The sequence below is a fragment of the Coffea arabica genome, chromosome 7e, assembly GCF_036785885.1.
Source record: "Coffea arabica cultivar ET-39 chromosome 7e, Coffea Arabica ET-39 HiFi, whole genome shotgun sequence".
NCBI classification, from domain to species: domain Eukaryota; kingdom Viridiplantae; phylum Streptophyta; class Magnoliopsida; order Gentianales; family Rubiaceae; genus Coffea; species Coffea arabica.
This window is the reverse complement of record NC_092323.1, coordinates 41,591,253-41,611,724: the sequence shown is the minus strand read 5'-3', so window position 1 is coordinate 41,611,724 and position 20,472 is coordinate 41,591,253. Positions and strand designations below refer to the sequence as shown.

General features: G+C 32.7%; 1 long non-coding RNA gene across 1 annotated transcript; it reads right to left on the bottom strand.

Annotated features, from left to right (window-relative positions):
- Positions 1-13,969: 13,969 nt before the first annotated feature.
- Positions 13,970-17,215, bottom strand: LOC140011438 (uncharacterized). The gene is made up of 3 exons (XR_011818593.1): positions 16,970-17,215; positions 14,923-15,000; positions 13,970-14,174 (listed from the first exon to the last, which is right to left on the bottom strand). It is a non-coding gene; the product is annotated as an uncharacterized lncRNA (long non-coding RNA).
- Between the last annotated feature and the right edge of the window lie 3,257 nt (positions 17,216-20,472).

The window sequence follows — 20,472 nt, the reverse complement described above, 5'->3', positions numbered from 1 at the left end:
GGCTCATTCTATGTGAAAATCTAAAGGAGTTTCAACCGTGATAGAAGTTTTTCTTTTGCCACACCTCTAAGTATGCATAATGCTTATATAAGTATCTAGCCTCTAACTGAGAATTAGCACTAATAAAAACAAGAAAGCTAAGAAAATATAGAGCAAACAATTTATGTGTTTATAAAATTATTAGTCAATTGGTTTGGTTAAATTTTTTTTTTCAGTTTTATATTTTTCCTGTTGATATAAATGTAGGATATCTACGCTTACCATCCATTTCGCTTTCTTGTTCTCTTTCCACAAAAGATAAAGTTAGACCACAGTTTCCAGTAACCAAGACAATGGATGCTACTTTATCAAAGGAACAAAGAAAGGTATAGATCATCTTGGTGTTGCTAACTTTATGACCACTTCCTGATAAAAATTTGTCAAACTTAGGATTCTCACCCATTTGGTCATACATTTGAGTCCATTATCCTATTTCTTCATCTCTTGGTTCCGCTTTCTTTTCCCTTTTAAGTTTGCATCTTGCTGCATACATTTAAGTTTGCATTCTACCAGAGTTCCAAAATAAAAGAAATGGGTTGAAATCAGGAAAGAGGTGGATTCATGGGGGTGTAATAAAGAGAACTTGTTGCAAATGGAAGACCTGATAAGATAGAAAAGGCAAGAAAAGGTCGTGCCAAACTCGTTGTCGGACTTTCTTGTGAAAGGATACTAATAGCAAGCTTGGACCGTCCATTAGTATATCAAGAGAGATTCGAGAGGCCCCAGGCCCCAATTTAAGAGACAGATTTTCGAGAAGTGCCAACCGAAAGAGCTAGAGAAGCTTATTTGGAACTCTTTTAGGTTGTTGAGCCTTTTGTTATATCTAGACTTTTTTGTATTTTTAGTATTTAGTGCTTTAAAACTTATGATTTTGTACTCTCTTCTTCATAGTGAACTTGCCGCTCTTTCACTTGTGGCATAGGTCAATTGGCCAAACAACATGATTCTCGTATGTTATATTTATTTTTACTTTATTATTGTAATTTGAAGTTGCCAAAAACTCTTTCATCAATTTCCCGGATGACAACTCAGGATAGAGGCTATTTTTAGTTCTTGCTGGTGTTAATTTAATGCTATAGGGAATTGAGAAAAAGTCCATTGAGGGTTTTGCAGAGAAGATGAAACAAGATTATTGTATTCGTGAATTTTTGTCACATTTCACTTGTGGGAAGGTATGTGATATTTTTAGAACTATAGGGGCGCTAAATGATATTACTAGAAACTTCAGGGGAGGAATTTTTTTAAAAAAAAGTATTCCACATTTTGAACAACTTTAGCAGTTAAAAATATTTTGAAACTTGGACCAGTGATGAACAGAATGAGTGATTGGTTTTGACTTTATCAGTTCAAACATCTGAACCATCAGTTCAATCATTTCAATGTAGGGAAAATACAGAAAGCTCCCCTGAGGTTTTTGACATTTGCGCTGACCTCCCTTGTGGGTTCGAAAAATTGCACTGACCTCCCCTGAACTTACTAATTCTTTCCAAATTCAATCCAAGCGATTAAAATATTGTTTTAGCGAGTGAAATGAGATGTTTGTACCAGATTTGCCCTTTGTGCTACATGTCAAGTAGTATTAGCAAATGAATGATAAAGTACTACAAATCAATTAACAATTAATAAACTTTAAGGGGTGTAGTTTATGGGCAAATAAACTTACCGGTTCTTTATGAGCATTTTACTCTCAAACATTTAATTTATGATAAATATATCAATGTTTGTAAGTAAAATTCAAAAAGTGTTACAGTAATATTCTTACAAAAAGGAAATCGGTAGGTTATCTATTTAATGTAAATTAAATATTTCTAAAAATAGAAATGGCCCATAAAGTATTAATTCTTTATGGCTTTCATCCATTACATGAGTAATGTATTGGCTCTTTATGGGCATTTTATTCTAAATCATTTAATTTATGTTAAATACATAAATGTTTGTAGCTAAAATTGAAAAAGTGTTAATTAATATTTTTACGGAAGGAAAATCAGTAGATTTTGTATTTAACAAAAATTAAATATTTGAGAGTAAATACAAATTTAATTGCTCTGGCAAGAAGATCATCGCTCTGAGGGCTATCCATTCTAACAACATTTAATTGCAATATTTGGCTTAATTACAAGTTGCCCCTATAATAAGAAGTGAGTAGCAGATTACATCTATAATTTGAAAACTCACAAATTAGCCCCCACAAACAAAATGGTCAAACATATGAGTTGGCATTTATATGTATGAAAGGTCTAAAAGAACATTCATGTCCTCGGTTATATGATGAAATAAGTTTCTAACTCACAAGTTGCTCTGAAGTTTCTATTGAAGAGCATTGTAGTGTGTAAAAGATAATGACATAAATTTAGTTGTAATAATTGAAATGAGATAAATTACTTTTATTAAATAAATGTTTTAGTTTTCATAAGAATTCGTGTTAGTTAAAAATATTTCATCAGAAAACATCAGTTGATATTTGAACATTAACAGGAATTATTCAGAATGACAAACAATGTAAAACATATAAATATTCAATGTGATATTTATTAAGCTTTTCATGATTTTAATTTCAATGTGTAAAAGAATATGGTGAATCACCAAGCTCATAGTAATTAGATTAAGAAACAGACCCTGCTTTTGGCCCTCATGGGTTTCTTTTTAGTTAGCTTGGAGCATCTACCACTCTCTCGTCCCCTAGTTTGTCCAGCAGCTGCAAGTGTCCGTGGACAGAGAACATGCACTCAATCAAGAATTTTGCGTCTTTTTCCTGAGATTTTTAATTTGTTTGTAATTAATCTCTCTAGAGGACGGAAAGTTGGATTGCTTAACAAAACTATACATGCAGTTTCTTTCATTTGTAATTTTCATTAGCTTGGGACAGTTATTCACTAAAGCTGGAGAAGAAAAGAGTAAACAGCAAAGGAAAATGTTTAGGGAAAATTACTTTCGTTGGACTTCCAAAAATATTGCTAAGTTGAAGAATGAAAAGTTTGTACTTACTGCGAAACAAGAAAGATGAACATAAAAACATTTTGACAGGTTTCAAGATTGTTTCTTTCGGCAGCTATTTCAAGGCGTCTCTTTCAAATGAAACAGGGACTCAATATAACAACCTTCATGCAACATATAAAACTGCTGTGTTTGACATTTGACGTTTGTGCAACTTACTTGGACCGGTATAATGCTTTTAAATTCTTTTCCTAATTCTGTCTCTGCATGGTATTTACTGCATAACAAGTGTTTTATATATGACAAGTATTGGAGAAGATTTCAGAATTGAGATGATATATGACAAGTATTACTTTAACGCATGATAATTACAAACACTTATTTTACAGCGTTATTGATGTATATTCTATAGAATGATTTTTTAAGCCATCAATGGAATTAGTATCGGAAATCCCTGAGAACAGGGTGAAGATCAAAGTGCTTTAAGAGGAGGAAAGCTGTGATTGCAAAGCGAACTACCGTAAAGATGCTAAACCTGTGGTTTTCCAAGGATTTCACGTTTTATGTTCCCCCTCCTCCCAAGGCCCTTTTTGATATTTTTGTGCCCTTTTTGGCTGTTAACTATTACCTCAAAAAAACAAAGATATAAAAAATGGCTAGCAGTTCCATCAAGAAAGAAAGGTTTGGAAATTGGAATTACATTTGATATGCATTAGAAATTCAGCATTAGTACGAAATTAATGTTGCACCATCATGTCTCACTTTGTAATATGACACTTTAAATGTAGACTTTTTACTTTGGACACTTCATTATTTGAATCTTAAAGTCTTGCCTGCTTCCAAATTTGAATAACTTCAATAACACTGGGGACAATAAGAAGTTCACTTACCTCCCCTAAACTTTTGAAAGTCTCACATGCGTCCATTATTTGGCATTTTTGTACGCCATGTCAACCCAAATCAATGAAGGATAAACAATTTCAAGAGAGAGAATAGAATTTTGTACCATAATGCCCTTTTGTGTTGCAACAATTTGTTTTATGATGGATTTGAGAGATTTGATGAAAATTTGATATCCTCTCAAATTCTTCTAGGTCATTTGAATTACTTCGGAGGCCTTTTGTTTTAAAATCCACCATTTATTTTACTGCTTGAATGCATTCAATGAGTAGTGAATTCCAAATTCATATACAACCTAAGTAATCCAAAATATTTAGAAGTGTTTGAGAAGATTTCAAATCTTTCTTCAAATCCCTCAATCCAAGCCAATAATTAAGAAATTTTTAATTGCATTAAAAGTTGGAGACCAAAAGCAAAAGACTAGATGTGACACCCTGTATTTTTTTTTACATTTATTTAGTTATATAAATTTAAGATGTTTCAAGTTTTAAATACAAATTTCATTTTTGCAAAAAAATGATATTACTAGTACATTGTTTTTCTAATACCATAGTTACCATAACTAGAGTGTATTATCAAAGAGTTCTCTCCTAGAATTATAAAAACCAGAGTAACGCAATCATTTGCTAATTGATGAAAATACCAAATTAAGTATAGGAATTGACAAACTTGATTTAATGAATTGCTATATATTCGGAAGAACTAATTCTTATGGTTAAAATTGGAGAAGGAAACTAGTCATTCGAATTGCAATAAGTATGACTTGTTTATTAGACTTGGTCTTTTTTTGTTTAATTTTTCTTTTAAAGATTTTCGTCATTCTTTGTAATTGATAAATTGAAGGTTAAACAAAAAATGAGTAATAAGTATGAGGGATTCCTAGAACTCAATTATTGAATTAATGTCAATCTTATCCAGAAAAGCAAGAATAAAATGCGGGCAAAGTTGAAGAGCTTTTTTGAAATTTATGTGCTATTGATTATGAGAAAATGGTGATGTTACAAGTTTCTTATTAAAAGCTTGGAAGTTTATACTAAAATATATAAGGCTTGATGAGTGTCAATTAAAGCTTAGAAGAGAATGTAACCATGGAAAATTAGAGAACAGCTTTTTTTCCCTTGTGAAAGGTGCTGTAGAATCAAGGGTGAGAATAATTTTTGTTTGTTTAATATTTTCTTTTTGCATCGTATTACAAAATTGTGGAAATAAGACTTGACTTGATTTTTTGCAAATTACCTTTGAAGGTGAGAAATTGTTTAGTTAATATCACCAAAGACTAAAGATATAAGTATTTTGCTGCGCCTTTCGACATCAATAGGTCCCAATTGTCTGCTAGAGTATGTGAGATTTCCAAAAGTTGAGGAGAGATAAGTGAAATTGTCTATAACCTTAGTGGAGATTTCTGAAATTATCCCATAATATTGCAAGCTACATGTTCAAGAAACAAAATTCAAATTATACACTACCATTATATCAAGTTTAGGTGGCATTCATTCATTGTTGTTAGTATATGCATTATCATTATATACAAAAATAACTTATGAAATTATCCTAAATCCATGCATGTTGCCATTGCTTTATGTGGAACAGTTATCATTGCTAAAATCAACAAAACCCATGCACGTTTTGACATAGTGTGATGGTCGGAAGAATATGTCTTTTTATTGGCATAATTAAACCAAACTTCCTAATACTAATAGTTGATGTTTCCTATTTCTAGTTTAGACGTATTCAAGTATAGCCAAGTTTCAGTAATTTAGTTGTTTGGGGTACGGAGTAATTATGTGGTAGTTTCTTGGTGCAGTAGTTTCTTAATTACTAAGTTATGTTAACTCTATATAGGGTATTTTAGCATTATACTGAGTTGAATAGGGCGAGAAAAAAATTAAAGAGAGTTGCAGTTGTTAGGTCTGATCCCAGGAAATTGACAAACAAGAATAATAGGGTTCTTGCTAACTCAATGATGACAATAACAAAACAAATAAATCAAACAGAGAAATATGAAATTTACGTGGTTTGATCCAATTGACCTACATCCACGGACGAAGGGGTAGCAGATTTACTATACCAGAAAGAGAGTACAAAAAACAGAGTACAAAATCCTAGGAAATAATTCCTGGACCCAAAAGGCACATAAAACTGAAAATACAAAAGAGCCTAAATAGCATTAAATGCTTAATGGCCCAAAAGCCCATGACTTGCTCTTTTGGTTTGATGTCAATCCAAAACTCCTCTCAGATTGAGACGTAGGCCCCCCAAAACTCTCTTGGACTGGTGCACATGGCAGTTTGGCTGGTGCCCTTAGCACACTTAAACTCACTTAACTTCACTATATTTATAACCACCAAAAAAAGATATTTCTTTATGAAAGTTTCGATGTAGGATACAAAGACACACTCAACAAATCTCCACCTTGACGTGTATCCAACATCGGTAAATAGTAGACAAATAGTAAACAAACTTCACCTTCTCCATAAAAATCTCAACGGATCTCAACGAACCACAAAAGTTCCAACGAAACCAACGAACCAAGATGCAAAAGGCTCAACAAGTCCCAACGGGTCATAACTCAGAAAAGGTTTAACAGATCCCAACGGGTTAAACAAACCACGAACATAATAATCTTACTCCACCTTCTTCTCAAAACCCTTAACGAGTTCCAATGGGTCAAATAACTCTTCTTCAAAACCCAACTGAACTCCAAAGAAAATTTTTTTCTTCACTCTATGTAGCAGCCAAAACCTATTATTGTCATCAAGAATCTGACCATGACCCAAAACTCGAAGCTCTGATACCAATTTATTAGGTCTGGTCCCAAGAAATTGACAAACGAGAATAATAGGGTTCTTGCCAACTCAATGATGACAATAACAAAACAAATAAATCAAACAGAGAAACACGAAATTTACGTGGTTCGATCCAATTGACCTACATCCACGGGCGAAAGAGTAGCAGATTTACTATAATAGAAAGAGAGTACAAAATCCTAAGAAATAATGCCTATATCTAAAAGGCACCTAAAACTGAATACACAAAAGAGCCTAAATAACACTAAATGCTTAATGGCCCAAAGGCTATGACTTGCTCTTTTGGTTTGATGCCAAACCAAAACTCCTCTCAGATTGGGACGCGGGCTCCCAAAACTCTCTTGGACTGATGCACATAGCACTTGGGCTAGTGCCCTTAGCACATTTAAACTCACTTAACTCCACTATATTTACAACCACCAAAAGGAAACATTTCTTTATAAAAGTTTCGATGTGAGATACAAAGACACACTCAACAGCGGTTGTTGTAAAAGCAATTCTGCCTAGAATTTGTGCCAATCTCAATATGTGAATCAGATGTGCTTTTATTTATTTATGGCTATTAAACTCCTCTTCTCCTACATATTTTTACATGTGCCAATATCCTCTTGTACGCATCTTTTCTAAAGTGGTATTAGAACCCTACCTTTTGATCTTGGGATGTTTGTAAACTTAAGATTACGAGGTTGATGTTGATAGATTTTGAAATTTGAATTTTTTGATGAGTCAGAGTACTCGAACATCGGAAAAAATTGGGCCACTAAATTAATCTTGGGGGTACTCGAGTTACTTGACAATTAGAAAAAAAATTGATCCTAATTGGATAGACATGTGAGAAGAAGCATCCTATCGTGTTATTTGTGTTAGACAGTGATTAGTGAAAAAGATCCTACCATAGTTGTTGATATTTAATTTGGTAATGTGAAAGAGTTGAAAAAAATTCTTGTCAACTTTTTTTTTTGTGATGGACTTGCAAAATTGAGAATCTTGAGATTCGTAATCATCTAGTGAGGCTAATAAATTGAAAGTGAAGTGATTGGCAAGAATTGATTTATAACGAAAAAATATCTTAGAAGATTTTTTTTTTTTTTGGTTGGCAATAGTATAGAGCTATATTTGTGAAAAGTTTGGTTTAAAGGAGGCAATGTTGACATAATTAAACCGAACTTCCTAATAGTTGATGTTTTCTACTTCTAGTTTAGAAGTATTCAAGTATAGCCAAGTTTTGTCTAAAAACCTCAGTTTAATGGATAAGGTTAGGGCTCTAGAAATTAGAGACCTTAGGTTTAAATCACTCTGCTTCTTTTTCACTTCTTAAGTTCTTCCTTTTCCCTACTAGAAAAAATTAAAAACAAAAGTATAGCCAAGTGTTACGAATTTAGATATTTAGGGTATGAAGTAATTATATGGTAGTTTCTTATTTAGTAGAATTTTAATTTTCAAGTCATGTTGACTATATATATGATATTTTAGTATTGTATTCAGTTGAGAACATTGAGAGGCAAACTAAAGAGAGTTGTGGTTGTTGTAAAGACAATTCGGCTAGAATTTATGCAAGTCTCAATATGAGAAACAGATATGCTTTATATGTTTATGTTTATTAAACTCCTCTTCTTCCACATATTTCTATACGGGTCCAATATGCTTCCACTGTGTTTTTTTGTGTACCAACACTTTTTTTCAATAGTATTGTAATACAGGGGTGGATCCACCGTCCATTTTTAGTTTGTTTGTTGTGCGACCCTACGACATTATAGAGAAAAGGCCTTATAATGTGAACATTAACAGATTAGAATCTCAAGCTTCGATCCAATTGGAAGACATTAATAAAAATTCATAAGGTTTTTAATTCAACTTTCTAACCTTCCCTTCTTTTCTTTTCCTTTTGTAAGGCTTGAAAAGCCAACTTTAGAAAGAAAAGCCTGTAAAGTTTTCTAGCTAAATATTTAAAGAGCAAAATGAAAATAAAAGGAACTTTAAGGTGGCCAAGTGTAGTAAACCCTTTACAACAATTAAAGACCATTTTAGGAACATCAGATTCTAAGAATTTAAAATTCTAGAAAAAACAAAAAAATGGATAGTCATAAACGTTTGACATGGTGTGATGGTTAAATGAATGTGCTTTTTTTGGGATAATTTCAGAAACCTCCCCTAAAATTTTCAACAATTTCATTGAGTTCCCCTAAAATTTAAAAAATTACACATACCTCCCTTGTCATTTAAAATGACAATACTATCCTTAATATTTTAACGGAATTCCCTTGTTTGTTATGCTTATATTTAGAATGACTTTAAAATTATTTTTCATTATTTTTGCTTCTTATTCCTTTTTATTTTTTCATTGTTTTTGCTTCTTATTCCTTTTTATTTTAATTTTTTGCCAATAAAATTATAAAATTATCACTATTATCTCTAGTTTCTATTGTAATCAAATGTCGAACTAATGATTTCTTTGATGAATTAACTTTATACGTAATCCGATGTTTTTTGCTAATCTTTGTTTTCTATTATTGGTATTAAAATTAATAATAAATTAAAAAGAAATTGTCCAAAATCACTACTAAATTATGATAATCCCACTACTCAAAAAATTCATAAATTCTAAATCAATTATTTCAACATTTTATTTTTAATCTTATAAATCTAAATCCATAATAAAATACCATCAAAAGTATCCTATTATAGTGATAAAATTATTATTATAGTTGTTTATCAAATAGTAGGTAACATGAAAAATTTGGCACATTTTCCTTATAATTACATTAAATAATCAGATAATTTTATAGGAAAGTAAATTAAAACACATTACACAAGAGCATCTATGGGTATTCATTTAAAAATTTGACCAAGTCAATATTATTTTAAAGTTTTGTTACTAAAACTATCAAATCAAGGGAGATATGTGTAATTTTTCAAACTTCAGGGAAGCTCAATGAAATTGTCAGAAATCTCAGGAGAGGTTTTTAAAATTATCCCTTTTTTTTTTCAATCAGTACTATGTTTGTTAATTTACTCCTATGCTTGCTTTTACACTGTGGGATAGATGGATCTCAGGGTCTAGGTTGTCTTTGTCCTTTTTGTTTTTTCACCAAATATGATATTGGTAAATCTGTACCTGTATTATGGAAAAGGAGTTATTGAAAGGTGCACTCTACTCCTAGTCGTATACTACCGGGACTAGTGGATCCAAAGGATCTAGGTTATGTTTAGGTCTTTTTTGTCCTTATTTTTTTCTTTTGTTGATACAATATTACCTAATCTACTCCCAATCCTGACCGAACACTATGTGAAGTAAGGTGTGGCCCAAAAAGTATAGTTGACCACCTTTTAAATTAAACGCAAAGTAGGGGATTAGATCCGCCAAACTGAAGGTTCTATGGGAAATGGGTGGCAAGAAGAGTGCTCTTGAGCAGCTTCTGGATTAAATGCACTACTAATGATACATGTCATTCTATTAGAGTGTGTAATAGTACCTTTAAACTCTTTATTAGTTTGTATTTTAGGTATCGAATCCCTGGATTTGCATTTAATTCAAAAGATTCTTTTTGCGCAAACAATTGTTGGAATAAGAGAGTTCAGTTAATATAAAGTTGGCACAGGAGAACTAAAAGGTGGGGGAAGGGATAGTTTAAGTAAAAAATAATTGTTAAGATGACCATTCTTTGATGGATTTTGGTTTTTTTTTCCTTCTAAACTTTTTTGCCTAAAAAGCTGTTAGAATAGCAAGGGCTATTTAATATAAGATTGTCATTAGAGTATTCAACGTGGATCAAAGGGGTGTTTAAGTGAAAATATAATTTTTAGATATCAAATTTTTAGTTTTATAAATTTTTGGTACTTCATCTACTAAATTGTTTTTCAAATAATTGTTAGAGTAGTGAGGGTATTTTAATATAAAGTTGGCATATAAGGACTTTTAAAAAAAATTGGAGTGCAGGAAATGGGGTTTAAGTGCAAAATTAACTCCTAAATGGCAATTATCTTTATTGATCTAAGTTTTTTTTTTTTAGATTTTTTTGTCTAAATTATGATTAGAATATTGAGGACCATGTAATATATGGGTGGCATAGAAGGACTAAAAAAGTATGAAGGTTTAAGTGCCAAAAAATTGTTAAGATAGACATTCTAATTTGCCAATTTATATTTTTTTCCTTCCAAAATCTTTTAGAACAAATAATCTTAAGTTGCGAGGGTAATACTTTCACTTTGCATGCTGCGATGGTGAATTTTTGCCACATCACTTGTGGGGAAGGTAAGTGATACTTTTAGAACTATAGGGGCGCTAAATGATATTACTATAAACATCAGGGAGGATTTTTTTTCCAAAGTATTCCACTTTTTGAACAACTTTAGCAGTTAAAAATAGGAAAAATCGTTCAAAACGTTCCTTATATTTATAAAATGACTTTTCATCCCTCACTTTTACAAGTGTATTTTTATGTCCCTTACAAATCTACATTGATCAAATTTGGTCCCTACCTGGGTTTTCAACTAGTTCTTGGTCGGAATTCATCACGTAACTTGTATGAGATCATTTTTTAAGGACAAAATTATCAAATTAAAATTTACATCATCCGATCTATAGTTCCTAACATTTCACAAAATAAATTGTTTCGTTCCTCACATTTCACAAAATAAATTTTTTAATCCCTCACATTTCACAAAATGAATTTTTTCATCCCTCATTGACCATGTGTACACATAGTTTTTTTTTAAATCCATGTATATATTTATTTGATTTCACTTGAACAGTACGAATAGTATGTATTATATCTCTATTTGATTTCACCTAAACAGATTAATTGTAATTGTATACATGCGGTTCAATAGACATATACCTGGGTTTAAATCTAACAATTTTATTTTAAACCCATATTTGTATATTTGATTTCACCATGTGAATCTATTCAATATGTATAGCCTTTCTCGTTTGGTAATAATTCATTTGTTGAATTGTGTAATAAGGTCATCTTGTTAATCGGTCCTAATTCGAATTCTATAGTCATACTAACAAATTGCAATTTAAATCTAAAATTTTTACTTGTCGCCTTTAAAACCAAAAGTTGAATTTATTGTCTTGTGATTGTCTTAAAATTTGAAAGTGTCAATTGACGTGCGCGGGGTATACATATAACATTTAGCTCATCCACAATCAAGTTTTACATTTATAATTCCTAAATACCCCACACGTGATTTATCGCAAGTATACGAATCGTGAGCGAGTATAGGGTATTAAGGGTCGATCCCACAAGGAAGATTGCAATTACCAATGTTTTCAAACTCCTTTATTATTTAGACTACCACAAATATAAAATTTATGAAAATAATACTAGAAAGCTCCTAGAGATATGAAATTCCTTACTACTCTTGCAAATGAGATTACCGGTTAAGTGAATACTATTATCTTGGCTAGTTATGGCGTAATTTCCTATTGTATGTGAAACCTACTCTCGTAGTGAATCAACCATACTTGTAATTAAGCCATACCTACTCTCGTGGTTATAAATTAATTACAAGTTCATTTCTTCTATGAAATTACATGAAACAAGTCACTAAAACCACAAAGGTGCACCTCTACTCTCATGAGTGTACTCCCTAAGTTTATCACTTCTTTGAACTAGTGTTAAATTCCAATTTTCATTGCAAATTTAATACCTTTACATAATCACAATTAATGGCCAGTTAATTATGATTAGAAAATCAAAAGTGATAAATAACTTGCTCAAAATAATATCACCAAATAACCAAGTAAAGATCATAAACAAGATGTAGAAAGTTCATCCATACTCTAGGCATAAATTTTAACTAAACATGATAAAAACAAACACCAAACTTGTATTATAGTTAAACATGAATTCAAATACAAAAGAGAAAGTGATAGGAGAGAAGTCACCCTTGTCACTTGAGCTGCAAACTCTCCATCTTTGCTCCTCCAATTTTCCTCCAAATCTAACTACAAATACAAGAAGGATAAACTACTCTACCTATACTATACTAATGAACTAAGAAAAACTAGTGAATACTACATTTTTGGTGAGTTTTCCTAGCCTTACAAAGTTATTTTGAATCCTGCAAGTCCATGGCTATATATAGATGAATGCAATCAGGAAATGAGGCTTGAAACATCCCTTTTACAGCTGCTAATTGGTTGTCATACGTTCATCCATAGCTGTAAATTGTTGAAGGAGAAAACAGGTTGTACCAGCAGCTATTTCTGACCAGAATCTGGATACTTCAACTACTATTTTCTCTATGATGACGGCTGAATTAGCTCTTGTGCAAAACATAGAAGTTGTAGTCCATTGAAATAGCTGTCCAATACCTCAAGCATCATCCAATTTGGAGCTGTCTAGACCGAGATATGATAAAAATACCATTGACTGGTCAATTCCGCGTTTTCAGCTCTCAGCAGTAGACTTTTACTTCTGTATTTTGACATTTTGACCAAGAAAACAGCCGAATTGGACTTTGATGTCTTCATATAAAATGTAGATCTGTCTCTTAGCTTCGAAAATAGTTCAATAATCATCTCAATCCAATGCATGTAGCTCAAGATATAGCCAAAATACCAACAGATGCCAAAGCTGACTTTTGTTTGATTCTTTTGTTCTTAAATTGCATTTCTCAGCTTAGTTGAATTTCGGTATTTCAACTTTTGGACAATGAAAACGGCTGAATTAGATTCTGATGTCTTCATACCAAATTTAGATCTATCTCTTAGCTTCAAAATGGTATAAAGATCACCTCAATCTAATCTGTGTAGCTCCAGATATAGTTAAAATACCAAAATGTGTCAGAGTTGTCAAAGCTGACTTTTCTTGATTCAAATTGCATTTCTCCTTTTACACTTCATATTTTATTTTCACCATTTTAATCCATCTTCAATCATCCAAATATTTTCTCAATGCACTTCATTTGATGATTGAATTATTAAACCTACAAAATATGAAATTTTTATCATAAAAATCAATAGAAATGCAATTTTCACACTTTAACCACAAAATGCATATTTTCACTAGAATCTTAGTTAATTATTTATAAAATTAAATAAAACACACCAAAAATATTAATAAAGTACACTAAAAATACATAAAATATACTCTTATCATCAATCACTTACTTCTTTTTGTCATACTTTTTTTGACGCCCCCACTTCTCCCTAAGGCGAACCAAAGGGTATCCGCGGGACGCCTGCCTAGCTCTCGCCAGGACTCAAGCAATTCCATTCAAACTTATTATCGCTCTACCCAACACACATAAATAACTTAAATATAGAAAATGCGAAAGCGTTTAAACTTAACAATAGTCATCCATTATCCAGCCCGCACGTCGGGTGTTCAAAGTACATCTCAAATCCCAAATATACGTCAGGCCCAAAAGTTACATTTCAATTCCAAAAGTACAACCCCAACAAAGGGCATAGCCAAAATATAATAGAAATCCTAAACAAAAGCTCATCAGGAGAGTTTCTCCAGTACGCCTCCGGGTTCAAACCTGTTAAGGGAAACAAATCTATAGGGTGAGCGAAACGCTCGTGAGGCCAAGAACACACATGCATGCACATAGTTCAAGTAACAAGCTGAAGTAACAGTTCAAGTGATAACTTGCAAGTAATTAACAATGCCAACAAAATGTAAACAGAAACAATTCAAGGATATGGTAGCTCTCAGGAGCTAAGTTCCACTTGCTTTGCCAGTTCATTCGTATATCTTCCCGCGATGACTCTCTGTCAATCGGGTTGACATTTCCAAACCGTAGGTCACCACTTACTTCTCATCCGTCCACCATACACCGCTTCGGGCCCGCACGACATTTATGAGGCGATACTCCACGAGTATGCCAAGCAAGATCTCTCCAATAGATCAAGCTTATCATGTGAATCTCATGGCTCACCGAGATTCCCGACCAAGCCCATGCCGGCTCGAGTTTCAAGGTCGGCCTATGAGTTTGGGCGTCCCCCATGTGTCATGTAAGTGTCGAGGAGATTCACTCCAACGACGTATGCAGCCATAGCATACCATGTCATGTATTCAAGCATTTGACAGGTTTAAGCATGTATTCCAGGTCATGTAAATCAGGCAAACCATGTTAAGCATGAGTCATTTGTTTCAAATGAGAACGAGTGCGATAAAGTACACACTCGACTCCATTTTTGAAAACCAAGTAGGCTAAGCATGTAATCAGGTAAGCCAAGCATAAATCAAGTCCATAGAGTTCAAGTAGCCATACACTTGACACTCACCAAGATATGCAAGCAAGTAGGTTGGATTGAGAGTTCAAACTTCCACGGTAGGGTCCTCTTGGAGGTCCTCGTGCGTGCCTGAACATCGAATAGTAGACAATTACTATAGGTCCCCAAGTGGCGAGAAAGATTGAACACGAGTAAGGTTCGGAAATATTTTGAAAATTTCGTTTAAGCCTGTCTTTGAAGTTGGATTCTCAAAAGGGTGCAGGACTCGAGTAAAATTGAATTATTACTCTCGAAATCATTAGACGGAAACGAGTACGTGCGAATAAATCTCGAAACGAGTGACCAAAATTGAAAGTGGACTGGCCACGTCACAATCCGGCCGGAACCTGGCCGGATGTTCGGCCGGATTTCTGGCCGGATTTCTGGCAGTAGCCAACCTCATTTTTTTCAAATCCCAACTACAATCTGGCCGCCTATCCGGCCAGAAACTGGCCGGATTCAAGGCCGGATTCTAGAAAAATGCTTCCTGCGCGGATTTCTTTTGAATTTCCAGAATTCTCGATTTTTGGTCAAATATTTGAAAAATCATAACTTCTTTTCTACTAGTCAAAAATTGATAAACTTGGTACTGTTGGAATCATCTTTGAAAGTACTAAATGTTCTTAGAAGACACTATTCCATGAATCTAAATGGAAGGTATTCAAAAATGAGTTTAAAGTTGCTGTTCCAGATCACCCAGGATTGAGCCAGGGTTGGTTTTTCGCTAACTTTGGAAATTCGGAAGAATTCACTCGTTGCAAACCAGCCCTTGAAATTTATAGCTTAATTAGAGGTGCAAGTAAGGTTTAGGACAGAACAATAGGATCGAGAATCGGAGTTTCGAGTACCAAGATATGGTAGCTCAAAGTTGGGAAAAATTCAAGACTATTAAACAATTTCCAGATTTGGGTTTCCGACTTTGGACCTTTAGTTAAGTATCGAAACGGACTTGGATTGGTACCAAATTTTGCAGTATGGTACTCCTATATGAAGGGTATCTCTCTATCAAATTTTGTGGAAAAATACCTTCGGGAAGGTGGTTAACCAATCAACCAAAGTTTTGAAATTACTAAGGCAAAACTGCCTTTAGCTCCCTTTCTCTCGGTTTCCAAACATTCGGCTAAGGAAAAACCTCCAAACATGGTTCATTTGTGCAAGAAAGGTCTAAGGAACCTATATGGTACTTTTAGTAGGTGTTTAGCACCAAGAAATTCATTTAGTAAGACCACAACAAGTCTCACATCAAATCGGTCCAAATCTAAGGGTTTTCAAGAACAAGGCAGTCACCGTATTTTGATCATAACTTACTCAATTTAACTCGGATTTGAGCATGGTTGATAGTGTTAGAAAATAAATTCATAGGGTTATAATTTCACAGAAGAAATCATTTTAAGATTCAGCATTCAACTGGCTCGAAATTAAGCCTAAAGTTGCAGCATCATCAAATCATTTCAGCAGAACAGAGAAACAGGGCAGCCTTCTTAAAATGATTGGTTTGGCTCACAGACTTGGAACCAAAATGTGAATTTTATACCATTGTAAAGGTGTGGATGTCTAGTTTCAAATGCCACCAATGGCACTTGATTTCGATATCGGAGGACAAAGTTACGGCCGAAATACTATTGCTAGACAATGTTACACGAAAACAGTTTCCCAGTTTGATTAGTTTCACAAAGAAATTCATTTGCCCAACCAAACCTCAATATTTTCCAATGAAAATTTTTACACAACTAATACAACATATAAACATCATATTCAAGCCATTATATCATCAAAAATTGGCCTTAAAATAACCGAACAGGGCAGGGGCAAAATCAGAAATTTCTATCCCATGAATTCCTTGAGGTTTCTACGAATTAAACTCCATTAATCCACCATTTCTAACACTAAATCAGCAGTATATCCAACATCAATCATTTCATCAGCCAACAAACCAAGGGTGGGAGTTCATAGAGCCCACCATCAAAATTTCCAACAATACAAGCTACCCATGTGAAGATTCAAGCTCATATGTATAATTTAACCTCCATAAGACAAGTTTAAGGTATTGGATCATTACCTACTTTGATGGTTGTTCAAGTCAGAATTTTCGGCCCTTTGTAGCCTGAAGAAAACCGTGGAGAGCTCCTTTCTTTTGCAGCTAGATGGACTTCCCAAGTGTTGAGCTAAGTGTAGTTAAATTTTGGTTGAATTTGGTGAAGGTTTGAGCAAGATTTGGAGGTGAAATTTTGCAAAACTTGAAGGTGTTTTGCTTCAGCTGTTGTTCGGCCAGAATGAGAGGAAAAGAGGGATGTTTTGATCTGATTCCTTTGCGTATAAAGAAAGCTTACGTCTAATAGTTTAAGTGCACAAAAGTCATCCACCAATAGTGCGCATACGCGTGCGTTTTGTGCTCGATTTCTCTTAAGTTTGTTGCACTAGTGCACTAAACCTCTAGGGCACTTACATTCATATAAATATTATTCATTCTTAATTGTTCCAAAATAATGGTCCAAAGTCCCTCAATTAAGCGCGCACGTGAAAACACGTATTTCCAATTTATGCGCAATAAAATGAAACTTTCGAGAAATTCTTATAACGATCGTACTACCAACTATCACTTGAATTTTTAAACCTAAAATTGCCTATTTTAGGACCATTGTATATGTCTCAAAATTTTCCGGGCTAATTGTACTCTTAATTGGCAAAATTTTCCAAACGCTCACCTTTTCTCTAAACAAGCTCCTAAGAAAATAATTTTTGAAACGAGACACTTTAAAAATGTACGAAACTATAATACCATGTACTTAGGTCTAATGAGGATAGAAAATAATATTCGGGGCAAAAATCCAAATAGATAATTAATTGAGCCAAAATTAGGGGTTTTAAAAATAATAATTTTATGAGTCCTCACGTGAATTGAGTATTAATTCCTCCATTAACCTTTCTTAATCTATTATTGATCGTTCTTAATTCTCCAATATTAATACACTCCCGATTCAAGTATAGCCTAGAAAAACGTGCACCCGTCGTTCCGGACTAAACAAATTTTCGAAAAGCGAATTTTTCAACAAAACGCTTTAAAAATATAAAGAGGCGTCGTTCCATATAAATGGATTTAAAATGGTCGAAATAAATAATTCGAAGTAAATGAGTGAATAATCATTTAAATATTCCAGTAATATTCTATAAAAATAAGAAAATTTTCGGGTCCTCACACTTTTCCTTTGTTTATTTTTTTTGTCCAAATTTAATTCGATATAAACACTTGATAATGTTTATGATTAAATATCTTCTTTATTTTCAATTTTCGAGTAAAAGGAAATGAACATGAGTGAAAAACTAACAATTTTTTTATACCCCTGTATATATTTATTTAATTTCACCTAAACAGTACGTTCAGACGAAATCAAATAGAGATATATTACATTGCTATTCGTATCGTTCAAGTGAAATCAAATAAATATATACATGAGTTTAAAAAAAAGTTATTTATACACATGATCAATAAGGGATGAAAAAATTTATTTTGTAAAACATGAGGGATGAAAAAATTCATTTTATGAAATATAAGGGACGAAACAATTCATTTTGTAGAATGTGAGGGACTATGATCGGATTATGTAAATTTTGATTTGACAATTTAACCTTCGAAAATGATCACGTGACTAAACTAGTCGAAAACTTAAATAGGGTCTAAATTTGATCAATGTGAATTTATATGGAATGTAAAAGTACACTTTTAAAAGTGAAAATGAAAAAAATCATTTTGCAAAATACGAGGACGTTTTCAACGATTTTTCCTTAAAAATATTTTGAAACACGGACAAGTTATGAACAAAATGAGTGATTGGTTTTGACTTTATCAATTCAAACATCTGAACCTTCAATTCAATCATTTTAATGTATTTTGAGTTTGAAAAAGTTCTGATGTGTCAAAAATCATTACGAAAACCAAAACCTCTTGGAGTTCAGGACTCCTAAAGAAAAAATGGTCCAAAAAGAATAAAAGGTTCATTTTGACTCCTTGAAGAAAAAAATCAGAACTCAAACAAAAATTTGTCTAATACAATGTAAACCGGCCTCAACTGCCAGGAGAGCTTTGAGGTTTTAAACCTGTAATTAAGTTAAATATTTGAATATACTAATGAGCAAAATGGATGTAAATTTAGATTGGTAAAAAGAGGAACAATGATGAAGGATTCGTGGCAAATGGTATACAAGACGAGAATTTGTTCTACTGCTGGTTATTCTGGTAACCTCATCTTCTCTAACTTGCTCTCTTTTTGTGAACAAATCTCATCTTTTATGCCAGGGAGAAGGAGAATGCCAAACGGGATACCTGCAGTGACGGAGCCAAGATTTTTTTTCCAAGGGGCCAAAAATTTTTCTAACAAAATTATTTTAATATGCTATGTTCAAAATAATTTCCATCTATTTAAATATATCACATCTAAAAATATCAAATATTAACTTTAATTATGAAGGTATGTTTATTTTATAAATATGCAACATAGTCAAAACGAAAATTAAAACAAAAAATAAACTTTTCTTAAATATATGATAATATCACAACCAGCCAAATTGCACATTATGAGAAGATGCTCCAATATGTCACCTATGCAAAATATATATGCAATATAAATATAACTATTTTAATTAAAAAAGATAAAAAGTTATGTTAACACACACTAAAATTTCAACCTCTTTTCATAAAAGTAAATTGAGCTTTACGTTCCTGTTAGAAGTAAATTTATCTAGGATTGAATCAGTGCTAAATTTTTCAACAACTTTCTTTTCTATGTACACAATTAGGTAATCATTCAAGAAATTATCTTCCATCTTGTTTCGTAACCATCTTGATTATCAATACAGGAAGAGTGAGAAGTGAGAACGAGTCTAATCAATTGAACTAAATTGTCTATTTATATATGAGCCAATAAAGTAATTGCTTTTGTTTTAGTGTGAGAACCCCAAAAAATTATGTGGATGCCCTGAATTTATTTTATTTTAATTACTTTGATATTAGAAATATTATATATAACAAATAAATGGTTAAATTAAATGTCTAATTGAATCCCTATAAAATTGAGAATTTAGGAAATATCCTAAAATGGTATAGAAAAATTTTACGAATTAAATAAATTATGGCGTGCATATCGTAATTCATGTTATTTGCAAATATTACTAGACACGTAATATATACTGGAAGTTTGGTAAGTACATGTCTAATAAGTTTTTTTTTAAGCTAAATATGTCAAAATCGATTAGATCAACGTAAGAAATTTTCCCCGAAAATACAAACGAGGTTAGGAGCCCATGCATGAAATCATAAAATTTTAGGCCTTAGTGAGCAAATAAACTACAACTAAAAGACCAAACTAACCTTAAATATTAGACTAGTTACCATGCGGCCAAGACATAAACTATCAGAATTCAGAAACCCAAACCGAGAGAAGAATGCATTTGCTTGGAACCGAAGACTAAGCGGTGGAAGTGTAGGACTTAGCTGAGATTGGGGCGGTGAGTAGCTCTTAGTAAGACAGCTGTCAGGAAGGATTATACTACCAAGTCTGCTGGGTA